This window comes from Pseudophryne corroboree, chromosome 2 (genome assembly GCF_028390025.1).
Source record: "Pseudophryne corroboree isolate aPseCor3 chromosome 2, aPseCor3.hap2, whole genome shotgun sequence".
Taxonomy (NCBI): domain Eukaryota; kingdom Metazoa; phylum Chordata; class Amphibia; order Anura; family Myobatrachidae; genus Pseudophryne; species Pseudophryne corroboree.
In genome coordinates this window covers 137,647,633-137,661,542 of record NC_086445.1, presented here as the reverse complement: position 1 = coordinate 137,661,542, position 13,910 = coordinate 137,647,633, and positions in this window count along the sequence as shown.

Here is a 13,910-nt window from a genome sequence, read left to right as displayed (position 1 = left end):
CTGTGCAGGGTAAATACTGTCTGGTTTATTTTTACACTGCAATTTAGATTTCAGATTGAACACACCCCACCCAAATCTAACTCTCTCTGCACATGTTATATCTGCCCCCCCCCCCTCCTCTGCAGTGCACATGGTTTTGCCCAACTGCTAACAAACTTGATGCTGCGATCAACTCGGAATTACCCCCCTGGTGCGCTAAAGTAGCTCTCCCAGTGTGGGGAAGATGCCCGGTTGAAGCATGGCATCATAGAAAGTGGCATGGCTTTGTGACACGACCCTGTTCACATCATCCTGGTGGTGTGTCCAGCACTCCATGCGATTCTGGGCTGTCACCGGAGACTCTGCAAGCATTGCTGACTCTTCCTCAGTGGCTGGAGCCGGGTGCTGCACGCTAATGTAACAGTACAGCACTCTGCCCCCGGTCACTGAGGAGGAGCCGCATTTTTGTGTCACCTCCTAAAAGGATGACATCCGGGCGTGGTCCACACACCCCTAGAGATTCCCTTGCTTTAAGAGATTTTCAAATATTTTGCAGTTGTTTTTGGGAAGCTTGGAATCATTTCCTATATGCATACCTCCCAACTTTCTTGTGTTCTAAGGAGGGACACACACGCGGCTTAGCCGTGCGCGCTCCCGAAAAGAGGGCGTGGCCTATGAGAAGGAGGCGTAGCTTCGCAGGAGGACCCGCAATCGCTAGCCACGCCCCATTTTCATCACTGAGGGGGCATGCCTGTGAGCTGCTGGTATGCCCCCTCTCCTCCTGTCTCCCCTGAATAGACGCTGTGCACATGCGCACAGTGTCTATTCACCGCTGCTCTGCTAAGCAGGGCAGCGAGAGACAGAGTCTCCCAACTGCCCCCCACCCCACCGCCGGACACTGCGGCCTGCGGGTGGGACAGCGGGACAGTCCCCAAAAAACGGGACTGTCCCGCGAAAATCGGGACAGTTGGGAGGTATGTATATGGTTGCTGTACAGATTCAGGCTACATAGGATAACACGGAACTAAGGGCCTTATTCAGACCTGATCGCTAGCAAGCGATTTTTGCACTGCTGCGATCAGATAGTTGCTGCCTACAGGGGGAGTGTATTTTAGCTGTGCAAGTGTGCGAACGCATGTGTAGCAGAAATGTACAAACAGATCTTGTGCAGTCTCTACGTAGCCCTGGACTTACTCTGCCGCTGCGATCACATCAGCCTGTGCAGGGCCGGAATTGACGTCAGGAACCCTCCCTGCAAACGCATGGACACGCCTGCATTTTTCCAGACACTCCCTGAAAACGGTCAGTTGACACCCACAAACTCCTTCTTCCTATCAATCTCCTTGCGATCGCCCATGTGAACGCATCCGTTGCACAAACCCATCACTGACCGGCGATCCGCTTTGTACCCATGCGACGAGCCTGCGCATTGCGGTGCATATGCATGCGCAGTTTGTGCCTGATCGCCCGCTGTGCGAAAACGCACAGCAGCGGTCAGGTCTGAATTACCCCCTAAGAGTCTAGCAAGGATGACATCAGCAATAGATAAACTGGGAGAAACCACGGAAACGTGTATTCCCTTTATGAACTCATTTATAAAGGTTTTTTTAGCCTGGGTGGGTGGGAAATGTGCTTACTGTATTAAAAAGATTCCATTTAATGCCTGTGTGTAAAAATTCCATACTTGCATGCTTCTGAAAAATAATTTCAGGGAGATTGTGAAAACATCACCCATGTACCCGGCACTCTAGAGGTCATGTATTGCTCGGTCTTAAGCTGGGTACACACTGGCCGATTTATCGTGGTTCCATCAGCCAGCGTGTACGAGCGATAGGTCTGTGAACCACGTCGTTCACAGACCTATCGCGTCGGCCCTGCTGCACAGCTGACGGCCAATATATCGTTAGATATATTGCCACGTCGGTGTGTGTGCATGGACGGTTAGCCGACTGCCCGTACACAAGCTGCAGGAGCTGGCGGTGAATGACAGCTGAACTGGGCGGGCATGTGTACACGCCCGCCCAGTTCATGACACAGTCCCCGATGGATCGGGCAGTGTGTATGCACAGCACACTGCCCGATCCGGCTTTAGATATATCTGCAGATCAATTGATCTGCAGATATATATTTAGGTGTGTACCCAGCATAAGAGACACATGGTCATAAAATTGACATACTGTACAGCATGTACATCAAGTGTAAATGAGCACCATATGGTGTATTGACTGTCAACCTACTGTATACATTGTCGATCTTTTCGATCATTGTGCATCATATATTAACCATATGTCTCCTGTAATTCACCACACATCCTTGTGTATACAGATGCTTATGAAGCCTTCAGTGTGTTGGAAAATGTTGCCCATTTTCTTGCACACATACACCTTATTCTTCTTCCCAGTGTTTCCTACATGGTGGGCACAGTAATGACGTTATAATAACTTGTTGCAACCACCTAACACAGCAGGGAGATTGCTTGACTCTTTGGGGAGTCATGGATGTCAGCACTAATTCATGGAGTCTCCCTGGCATTCAAGGAGGGTCGGCAAGTTTGCTGTTTTCTTAATAATACTTTTTTAGTCCTTGTCCATTATACAGGCACTGTGAGGCTTACATACTTATAGCCTCTGTGGTCCCAATTGTATATTATCTTGGCTGCCATAGCTCAAAGAGGCCTGCCATAGTAAACAGCACTCTACAGCTGAGGTGCTAGTTCTCTCTAGCGCACAGGTTCTCAAACTCGGTCCTCAGGACCCCACATGGTCCATGTTTTGCAGGTCACCTGTAGATGTTTAAAATGTGACAGTTGGTGATACACAGTGCAGCTGTTTGGTGACATGGAAAACGTGAACCGTGTGGGGTCCTGAGGACCGAGGTTGAGAGCCACTGCTCTAGTGTAATGGGGTACTGCAAAATCTTAGACTCTTCCCTGTCACGATCCGGGTATCTGGACGCCATTTCTTACCTATCAGATGCCTCCTAAGGCTGGCTCAGCGCTCCAGGACCGGATCCCATCTGTTATCCTGATGTGCACATTCCCGCATCCTCTCCTGTCTCTCTGGACGCAGTCACAGAAACGCCTTATACATCTGGCATGGCGTCTCCCGCGGCCTCCGCCGCCGTCCCTGAGCTTCTGCATTCAGAGTGGCGATTACGTCAGCCGCGGCCTCCGCTGTGTCCGCGTGGTCGGATGTGCATCTGTCAGCCTGGCGTCTCCTGTCTCCGGTGGTCGGCGCCGCCATTACTGTTTTCCAGACCACATGGATTACAATCCAAACTTCCCTCCAAGTGTCTGCATGGGCGCAGCCATCTTGGATTCTGTCAGCTGATCATTCCTACCAATCCGTTGTCAGTATTATTAATTTGCATAATTGCCTAGCCAACGCCTTCCTTGCTGCAGGTATAAATAGGTTGTGCCTGAGCAAGGAAGGCGTCAGTGCTTTGGTTGTCAAACCTAGTTCCAGTTTGTCTCTCTTCTGTGAATGTCTTCCAGGTTCCAGCTCCTGTCTCCAGACTTCTGCTATAGAGACCCGCACCAGCATTCCATCTGCGGTGTAGCCTGACTCTCCGATCCATACTGGACTCACCTGTTTCCAGCTACAACATCACCTGCTTCCAGCTCAGCTTCCAGCAGTGTACAGCTTCTCTTAAAGGGCCGGTGTCCTTTCTGCAGTTTACCACTCTCCACCGGTATTATTATTTCTCCGCTCTCAAATTCTACATTTCATCTACATTGCATCGCTCTCAAGCTTTATTTATTATTTAACTGGTTCCAGCCAGTATCCACTCCGTGCCAACACCTGTCTGGTTCTAACCAGTACCCACAGCAGCATTTTATCTACAGCAGTCCAGCTTTCCCTGGAACACCAGCTGGTACGACCCTGGGCTTTCCTCATTGCTACAGTTGAGCCTGGTAAGGACTTTCCAACTTGCGGATAATAAGAACTGTCTCATACCACCAGAGCTCTGTGGCCCCTGCCACCCTGTAGTACCCAGGAACTGTATTATTATTTCTCTGCTGATTTTTATGTTACCTTTTACTGCTACTGTGATGCATGGAGTTTGTCATAAATAAATATCATTGACTTTTACTCAAGTTGTCGTGGTCACGCCTTCGGGCGGTTTCTCTTCATGTTACTTACATGTCCAGGGGTCTGATACAACCTCCCAGGTTCCGGTACATCTCAGCCCCTACAACTGAGGCTGCCTTCCGTCAGCTCAGGCCCTCAGTTGTGACAGTAAGCACTGACCAAATGAATCCAGCCGGAGACCAGGATCAAGCGGCCAGGCCGATGCAAGAACTGGCAGCCCGACTTGAACATCAGGAGGCTGCACAGGGCCACATCATCCGCTGTCTCTAGGATCTCTCTACTCGGCTGGATGGGATTCAGACAACTCTCCGTGGATCAGGCGCATCTGGGGCGTCAACCACAGTGACTCCAACTATAACCCCACCCACCTTACCCGTTTCTGCTCCACGTCTTCATCTTCCAACGCCAGCAAAATTTGACGGATCTCCAAGATTCTGCAGGGGATTTCTCAACCAGTGTGAGATTCAGTTTGAGCTACAACCTGGCAATTTTCCCAGTGACCGAACAAAAATTGCCTACATCATCTCTCTTCTCAGTGGCTCAGCCCTTGACTGGGCATCACCGTTATGGGAGAGGTCCGACACCCTGCTATCTTCTTACACTGCATTCGTGTCAACATTCAGGCGCATCTTCGACGAGCCAGGCCGGGTAACTTCAGCTTCGTCTGAGATTCTCCGTTTACGCCAGGGATCACATACTGTAGGACAATATCTTATACAGTTCCAGATCCTGGCATCTGAACTGGCATGGAACGACGAGGCCCTGTATGCTGCATTCTGGCATGGTTTATCCGAGCGTATTAAAGATGAGTTAGCTACCAGAGACTTACCCTCCAAGTTAGATGAGCTAATCTCACTTTGTACAAAAGTTGACTTACGTTTCAGAGAGAGAGCAATTGAGCGTGGAAGATCATCTGCTCCAAAATCTTCTGCTCCTCCTCCTCGCCAACTGTCACCAACTAAAGATGAACCCATGCAAATTGGCCGTTCCCGTTTAACTCCTGCTGAGCGCCGAAGACGTCTCTCTGAGTTTCTCTGTCTGTATTGTGCAGCTCCGTCTCACACTATTAATGCCTGTCCCAAACGTCCGGGAAAACTCCAAATCCTAGCTCGCCAAGGAGAGGGCCGGCTAGGAGTAATGATCTCCTCTCCATCTCCTCAAGATTGTAATCTCCCAGTCTCGCTTCAAGTTGCTCAACGTTATCAGAACGTCATTGCCCTCCTGGATTCCGGAGCAGCTGGGAACTTTATTACCGAAGCCTATGTTAAACGGTGGTCCCTACCCACCGAGAAACTTCCTTCCTCCTTTTCCTTAACTGCCGTGGATGGCAGTAAAATTTTTGATACAGTTATTGCTCTAAGGACTCTACCAGTTCGTCTGAGAGTGGGAGTTCTTCATTCCGAACTTATTTCACTTTTAGTGATTCCAAGAGCCACACATCCTGTGGTCCTGGGCCTTCCATGGCTCCGTCTTCACAATCCTACAATTGATTGGACGACTACGCAAATCCTGGCATGGGGTTCCTCCTGTGCTGAGACATGTTTGTTTAAAGTGTTGCCTGTCTGTTCTTCCTCCCCCAGGTCGTCTGATGTTCCACCTCCTCCATATCAAGATTTCACGGATGTGTTCAGTAAAGCTTCTGCTGATATCCTTCCTCCTCATAGAGAATGGGACTGCCCGATTGATCTCGTTCCAGGGAAGGTTCCACCTCGAGGCCGAACTTATCCGTTGTCTCTGCCCGAGACGCATTCTATGGAGGAATACATTAAAGAGAACCTAGCAAAGGGGTTCATTCGACCTTCTTCTTCTCCAGCCGGTGCAGGCTTCTTTTTTGTAAAAAAGAAGGATGGTGGTCTGCGGCCGTGCATCGACTACAGAGGTTTGAACGACATTACCATCAAGAACCGCTATCCTTTACCCCTGATTACTGAGCTCTTTGACAGAGTTAGCGGTGCTACCATCTTTACAAAGCTGGACTTGAGAGGTGCATACAATCTCATCCGGATCCGTGAGGGTGACGAGTGGAAGACCGCATTTAACACCCGTGACGGACATTATGAGTACCTCGTCATGCCCTTCGGATTGAGCAATGCTCCAGCTGTCTTCCAGCATTTCGTCAATGAGATCTTCAGAGACATTCTATACCGTCATGTCGTGGTTTATCTAGATGATATCCTCATTTTTGCCAACAATTTAGAGGAACATCGTTTTTGGGTAAAGGAGGTTCTGTCCCGTCTCCGTGTCAATCATCTCTATTGCAAATTAGAGAAATGCGTCTTTGAAGTCAAGTCCATTCCGTTTCTAGGGTACATTGTGTCCGGTTCCGGACTAGAGATGGATCCTGAGAAACTACAAGCAATCCAGAATTGTCCGGTACCCTTAACCCTCAAAGGGGTCCAGAGGTTCTTAGGGTTCGCCAATTATTACCGAAAGTTTATACGAGACTTTTCCACCATTGTGGCGCCTATTACTGCTTTCACCAAGAAGGGTGCTAACCCGTCCAAGTGGTCTGAAGAAGCCATGCAAGCTTTTCATCTTTTAAAACAGAGGTTCATCTCTGCGCCTGTCCTGAAACAGCCTGACATCGACTCTCCTTTCATCTTAGAGGTGGATGCCTCCTCCGTTGGAGTAGGAGCGGTGTTATCTCAGAGGGCTAAAGATGGCCATTTACATCCTTGCAGTTTCTTCTCACGGAAGTTCTCCCCAGCGGAGCGCAACTATGCCATTGGCGACCAGGAGTTGCTAGCCATCAAGCTCGCTCTAGAGGAGTGGAGATATCTGTTGGAGGGAGCTTCTCATTCAATCACCATCCTTACAGACCACAAGAACCTTCTATATCTGAAAGGCGCACAATGTCTCAACCCTCGTCAGGCCAGATGGGCACTTTTCTTTTCCAGGTTCGACTTTAAACTCCAGTTCTGTCCGGGCTCTCAGAATCGCAAGGCCGATGCCCTTTCCCGCTCATGGGAGCAAGAAAATGAGTCAGAGTCTTCAGACAAGCATCCTATTATAAATCCGTTGGCATTCTCCACGGTAGGGATGGACTCTACGCCCCCATCAGGGAAAAGTTTTGTGAAGCCGACACTAAGGAAGAAGCTCATGCATTGGGCCCATGCTTCCCGCTTTGCCGGACATACAGGTATCCAAAAAACCCTGGAGTTTATCTCTAGGTCCTATTGGTGGCCAACTCTGAAAAAGGACGTTTTGGAGTTTATTGCATCTTGCCCAAAGTGTGCTCAACATAAAGTATCCCGCCAGTCGCCTGCGGGGCAACTGGTTCCACTATCTGTTCCCCATCGACCATGGACCCATTTGTCGATGGATTTTATTACAGATTTGCCCATGTGCAACAAGTTTAATACCATCTGGGTGGTAGTTGACCGGTTCACCAAGATGGCACACTTCATTCCTCTCACCGGTCTTCCGTCAGCTTCCAAGTTGGCTCAAGTATTCATACAAGAGATCTTTCGACTCCACGGTCTTCCAGAAGAAATTATCTCAGATCGAGGAGTTCAATTCACAGCCAAATTCTGGCGAAGTTTATGTCAAGTCCTCCAAGTCAAGCTAAAGTTTTCCACGGCTTACCATCCTCAGACCAATGGTCAAACTGAGAGGGTGAATCAGGACTTGGAGTCCTTCCTCCGCATCTATGTGTCCTCCTCTCAAGATGACTGGGTTCAATTACTTCCCTGGGCCGAGTTCTGTCATAACAACCAGTATCATTCTTCATCTTCTTCAACACCATTCTTCACCAACTTTGGATTCCACCCTAAAGTCCCTGAGTTCCAACCGCTTCCAGCAACTTCTGTTCCCGCAGTGGATATCACCTTGCATCAGTTTGCCAATATCTGGAAGAGCGTACGATCAGCTCTGCTCAAGGCATCGTTCAGGTACAAGAAGTTTGCGGATAAGAAGCGTCGAGCAGTTCCTGCTCTCAAGGTGGGTGATCGGGTATGGTTATCCACGAAGAATTTGAGGTTAAGAGTTCCCAGTATGAAGTTTGCACCTCGCTACATCGGTCCTTTTAAAATTGATCAAGTCATCAATCCTGTTGCTTACAGACTCCAGTTGCCTCCCTTCTTAAAGATACCCAGGACATTCCATGTTTCCCTGTTGAAACCGTTAATCTTGAATCGGTTTCATTCCTCACTTCCTCCAACTCCGAAAGTCCAAACTCAACGAGGCGTTGAGTATGAAGTAGCCAAGATCCTGGACTCACGTCACTGTTACGGTCAACTTCAGTATCTTATTGACTGTAAGGGTTATGGCCCTGAGGAACGTTCATGGACCAATGCTTCTGATGTCCATGCTCCTGCCTTGGTCCGGAGATTCCATTCCAAGTTTCCTCAAAAGCCAAAGAAGTGTCCTGGGGCCACTCCTAAAGGGGGAGGTGCTGTCACGATCCGGGTATCTGGACGCCATTTCTTACCTATCAGATGCCTCCTAAGGCTGGCTCAGCGCTCCAGGACCGGATCCCATCTGTTATCCTGATGTGCACATTCCCGCATCCTCTCCTGTCTCTCTGGACGCAGTCACAGTAACGCCTTATACATCTGGCATGGCGTCTCCCGCGGCCTCCGCCGCCGTCCCTGAGCTTCTGCATTCAGAGTGGCGATTACGTCAGCCGCGGCCTCCGCTGTGGTCGGATGTGCATCTGTCAGCCTGGCGTCTCCTGTCTCCGATGGTTGGCGCCGCCATTACTGTTTTCCAGACCACATGGATTACAATCCAAACTTCCCTCCAAGTGTGTGCATGGGCGCAGCCATCTTGGATTCTGTCAGATGATCATTCCTACCAATCCGTTGTCAGTATTATTAATTTGCATAATTGCCTAGCCAACGCCTTCCTTGCTGCAGGTATAAATAGGTTGTGCCTGAGCAAGGAAGGCGTCAGTGCTTTGGTTGTCAAACCTAGTTCCAGTTTGTCTCTCTTCTGTGAATGTCTTCCAGGTTCCAGCTCCTGTCTCCAGACTTCTGCTATAGAGACCCGCACCAGCATTCCATCTGCGGTGTAGCCTGACTCTCCGATCCATACTGGACTCACCTGTTTCCAGCTACAACATCACCTGCTTCCAGCTCAGCTTCCAGCAGTGTACAGCTTCTCTTAAAGGGCCGGTGTCCTTTCTGCAGTTTACCACTCTCCACCGGTATTATTATTTCTCCGCTCTCAAATTCTACATTTCATCTACATTGCATCGCTCTCAAGCTTTATTTATTATTTAACTGGTTCCAGCCAGTATCCACTCCGTGCCAACACCTGTCTGGTTCTAACCAGTACCCACAGCGGCATTTTATCTACAGCAGTCCAGCTTTCCCTGGAACACCAGCTGGTACGACCCTGGGCTTTCCTCATTGCTACAGTTGAGCCTGGTAAGGACTTTCCAACTTGCGGATAATAAGAACTGTCTCATACCACCAGAGCTCTGTGGCCCCTGCCACCCTGTAGTACCCAGGAACTGTATTATTATTTCTCTGCTGATTTTTATGTTACCTTTTACTGCTACTGTGATGCATGGAGTTTGTCATAAATAAATATCATTGACTTTTACTCAAGTTGTCGTGGTCACGCCTTCGGGCGGTTTCTCTTCATGTTACTTACATGTCCAGGGGTCTGATACAACCTCCCAGGTTCCGGTACATCTCAGCCCCTACAACTGAGGCTGCCTTCCGTCAGCTCAAGCCCTCAGTTGTGACATTCCCTACTCCAAACAGCTACAGCTTCCTCAGAAATAATGTTAATCAGCCCAGGTTTTGTTTGGTACGAAATCCCAGCCATCGGGATCCCAACAGTCAGGAGACGACAGCGGGATTCTGACGGCCAGAATCCTGACACCACTACCCCTAACCCACCCCTCCTGCAGCCTAATCCTAACCTCCCCCTCCCGCCACCTAACCCCCCCCCCCACAGCCTAACCCTTACCTCCTCCACCCCTGCAGCCTAACCCTAACCCTCCCCCTAGTGCCTAACCCTAAACTCAACCCTAGTATTTACCTCCAGGAAGTGTGAGGATTCTGGCCATCAGGATCCTGCTGTTGGTCTCCTGAGTGTCAGGATCCTGACCGCATCCCATCCAGGCAATGCATGTTAGGTAACACAACAACAATACTGTTATCTCTTGTGTAGTGATTTGTCACTTTAAGTGCCAACACACATACATTCTCTTCAACATTGTACCATACTTCCCAATTTAATAGGAACAGTCCCACTTTTCAGGCACTGTCCTGCTGTCCTAATGTTGGGCCACAGTGTCCCACGGGAATGGGAGAGGCAGTGCAGCTGTCATAGCAGAACAGCATGATGAAAAGTGGTGTGTCTTGTCATCAGGGCCGGCTTCAGGCCTACTAGCACCCTGAGCGAGAAAATGTCGAATCGCCCCCACCCCCCTATGCGCGTGCCAAAGGCACGGGGGCTTCTGGGAAAGTGGGTGTGGCCTCGCAACTTCATATTATCAAACTATAAATAAATATATTTTCACACCCCCTCTACACTCAAAATTAGCAGCCTTACACATAACACAGTAGTGTTCCTTACACACAATGTCTCCAGTATAGTGCCAGATACACATAATCTCTCCAGCATAGTGCCAGATACACATAATGTCTCCAGTATAGTGCCAGATACACATAATGTCTCCAGTATAGTGCCAGATACACATAATGTCTCCAGTATAGTGCCAGATACACATAATGTCTACAGTATAGTGTCAGATACACATAATGTCTACAGTATAGTGCCAGATACACATAATATTGCACTGAGAAACCATTGCCTGGCCACAGATGCCTAGCAGTAACACTACATGATATGCCCCCCAGCTACACATGACATGCCCCCCAGCAGTGCCAGATACACATGACATGCCCCCCCAGCAGTGCCAGATACACATGACATGCCCCCCAGCAGAGCCAGATACATAAATGTCCCCCCAGTGTCAGATACATAAATGCGTCCACAGTGCCAGATATGTCCCCACAGTGCCAGATACATAAATGACCCCACAGTGCCAGATACATAAATGACCCCACAGTGCCAGATATGCCCCCACAGTGCCAGATATGCCCCCACAGTGCCAGATACATAAATGCCCCCACAGTGCCAGATATGCCCCCACAGTGCCAGATATGCCCCCACAGTGCCAGATACATAAATGCCCCCACAGTGCCAGATATGCCCCCACAGTGCTAGATACATAAATGCCCCCACAGTGTCAGATACATAAATGTCCCCACGGGACCAGATATTCCCCCACAGTGCCAGAAACATAAATGCCCCCACAGTGCCCGATATGCCCCCACAGTGCCAGATACATAAATGACCCCACAGTGCCAGATATGCCCCCACAGTGCCAGATATGCCTCCACAGTGCCAGATACATAAATGCCCACACAGTACCTGCTGTGCTGGGAGGCGGAGTGCTGAGGGGCGCGGGCGGACTCTTCCTAAACTATACAGTGTGTGCTATGCGGCGCCTGACGTCAGACGCCGTTGCCGCACAGCGCGCATAGCGCGTACTGAGTAGTTTTGTGCTGACTGCTGGCCGGGAGTGGGACTGGGAGGCGGGGTGGGGACGGACTGGATGGATGTTGCAGTGCTGGATCCTGGAGGCACACACAGACACAGCACCAGGCTCCAGGCACGTATATGCCGGCGCCAGCGTGCGGCGCCCATTAAGGGTGGTGCCCCGCGTGGTCGCTCTATTCAAACATGCCTGAAGCCTGCCCTGCTTGTCATACAGTACACTAAGATTTTGGCCTTGCAGGCATGAGTACATACCCCCTTTGATTTGTATACTAAAGTTCCAATTTGGAATCTTCACATTTTGGGAGGTATGTTGTACTTTAAACCAGAGGTTCCCAAACGCGGTCCTCAAGGCACCCCAACGGTCCAGTTTTTAAATGTATCCATCCTTGGCATCGAGATCGTCCATATTTGCCTGCACGTCTATGGAGCCGGGTGACGGGGGGGAGTGAAGAAACTTCACTTCCCCCGTCACTGCCCCCCGCCGCCGGGTCGACCGTCGGCCGTATCGGCCGTCGGGCACCTCGGCGGCACATCGCCTAATGTGTAGGGCGCTTTAGAAAAGTGTTTTAAATCAGATGATGGCAATCATAATTTAAGAGGACCAGAGCATTTTGTCGTTCCTGGAATGGATCATGTTGGGAGGTCTACATGAAGGTGATTATTCTCAGTTGGGAGCAAAGCAAAAGGAGCAACTGTCATGAGTCTGACTTGCAATACTTATTTCAAGCACTAAGGGGGACATTTACTAAGCAGTGATAAAAACATACTTGCCTACCTGACTCTCTCCATGAGGGAAAACATGCTCTGTTCCTGGACTTTCCTGGTAATGTATGATTGCCATTAGAAACACCTTTCTAATCCATTAACTAGCTCACCACAGGTGATGGCAATCATACATTACCAGGAAAGTCCAGGAACAGAGCATTTTCTCCCTCATGGAGAGGGTCAGGTATGCAAGTATGGATAAAAGTGAGCCAGTGGAGAAGTTGCCTATGGCAACCAATCAGCTGCTCTGTTTATTTTTATAGTATGCAAATTATAAATGTTACGTCAGTGCTGATTGGTTGCCATAGGCAACTTCTCTACTGGCTCATTTCTCCACTTTGATCACTGCTTAGTATATGTCCCCCTAAGTCAGTGTTTCCCAACCACGGTCCTCAAGGCACACTAACAGCCCTGGTTTTAGTGATATCCAGGCTTGAACACAGGTGACTTAATTAGTACCTCAGTTATTTTGATTTAACCATCTGTGCTGAAGCCTGGATATCACTAAAACCTGCACTGTTGGTGTGCCCTGAGGACCGCGGTTGGGAATGCCTGCCCTAAGTGCTTTAAACCTGTCCCGCAGACCAGGGGGTATATTTACAAAGATTCGTGTTTTGGCCGTTTTGAAGAGTGTTCGAACTCGAATGGTATCGGGTGCATTTTATTGCAACTTTTTGAATCCTGATACAATCATTCACTAAGCTGCCGAGTTTTGCACAATCGTTTTTTCCGATGTCGATGTGATTCGTAATATCAGGCAGTGTTTTACGGGAGTGATGAGTAAAACACTGCCTGACAAAACACAAGGAATCCCGGCCGGATCTGTGAGATCCGTGCAGGGCTTCATTGTGTACCTTAAAAAGTTGATTAAAGTCTTAAAAAATCTGAAACAAATTGCGTGGGGTCCCCCCTCCTAAGCACAACCAGCCTCGGGCTCTTTGAGCCGGTCCTGGTTGAAAAAATCTGGGGGGAAAAATGACAGGGGTTCCCCCATATTTAATCGACCAGCACCGGGCTCTGCGCCTGGTCCTGGTTCCAAAAATACGCGGGGAAAAAAGCGTAGGGGTCCCCCGTATTTTTTAAACCAGCACCGGGCTCCACTAGCCAGGTACATACAGCCGGGGGACACTTTTATACTGGTCCCTGCGGCCCTGGCATTACATACCCAACTAGTCACCCCTGGCCGGGGTACCCTGGAGGAGTGGGAACCCCTTAAATCAAGGGGTCCCCACCCTCCAGCCACCCAAGGGCCAGGGGTGAAGCCCGAGGCTGTCCCCCCCATCCAAGGGCGGCAGATGGAGGGCTGATAGCCTTTTGAAAAAATGTGAATATTGTTTTTAGTAGCAGTACTACAAGTTCCAGCAAGCCTCCCCCGCAAGCTGGTACTTGGAGAACCACAAGTACCAGCATGTGGTGGAAAACCGGGCCCGCTGGTACCTGTAGTACTACTACTAAAAAAATACCCCCCAAAAAAACAGGACACACACACCGTGAAAGTATAAGTTTATTACATACATGCACACCTCCATACATACATACTTACCTATGTTCCCA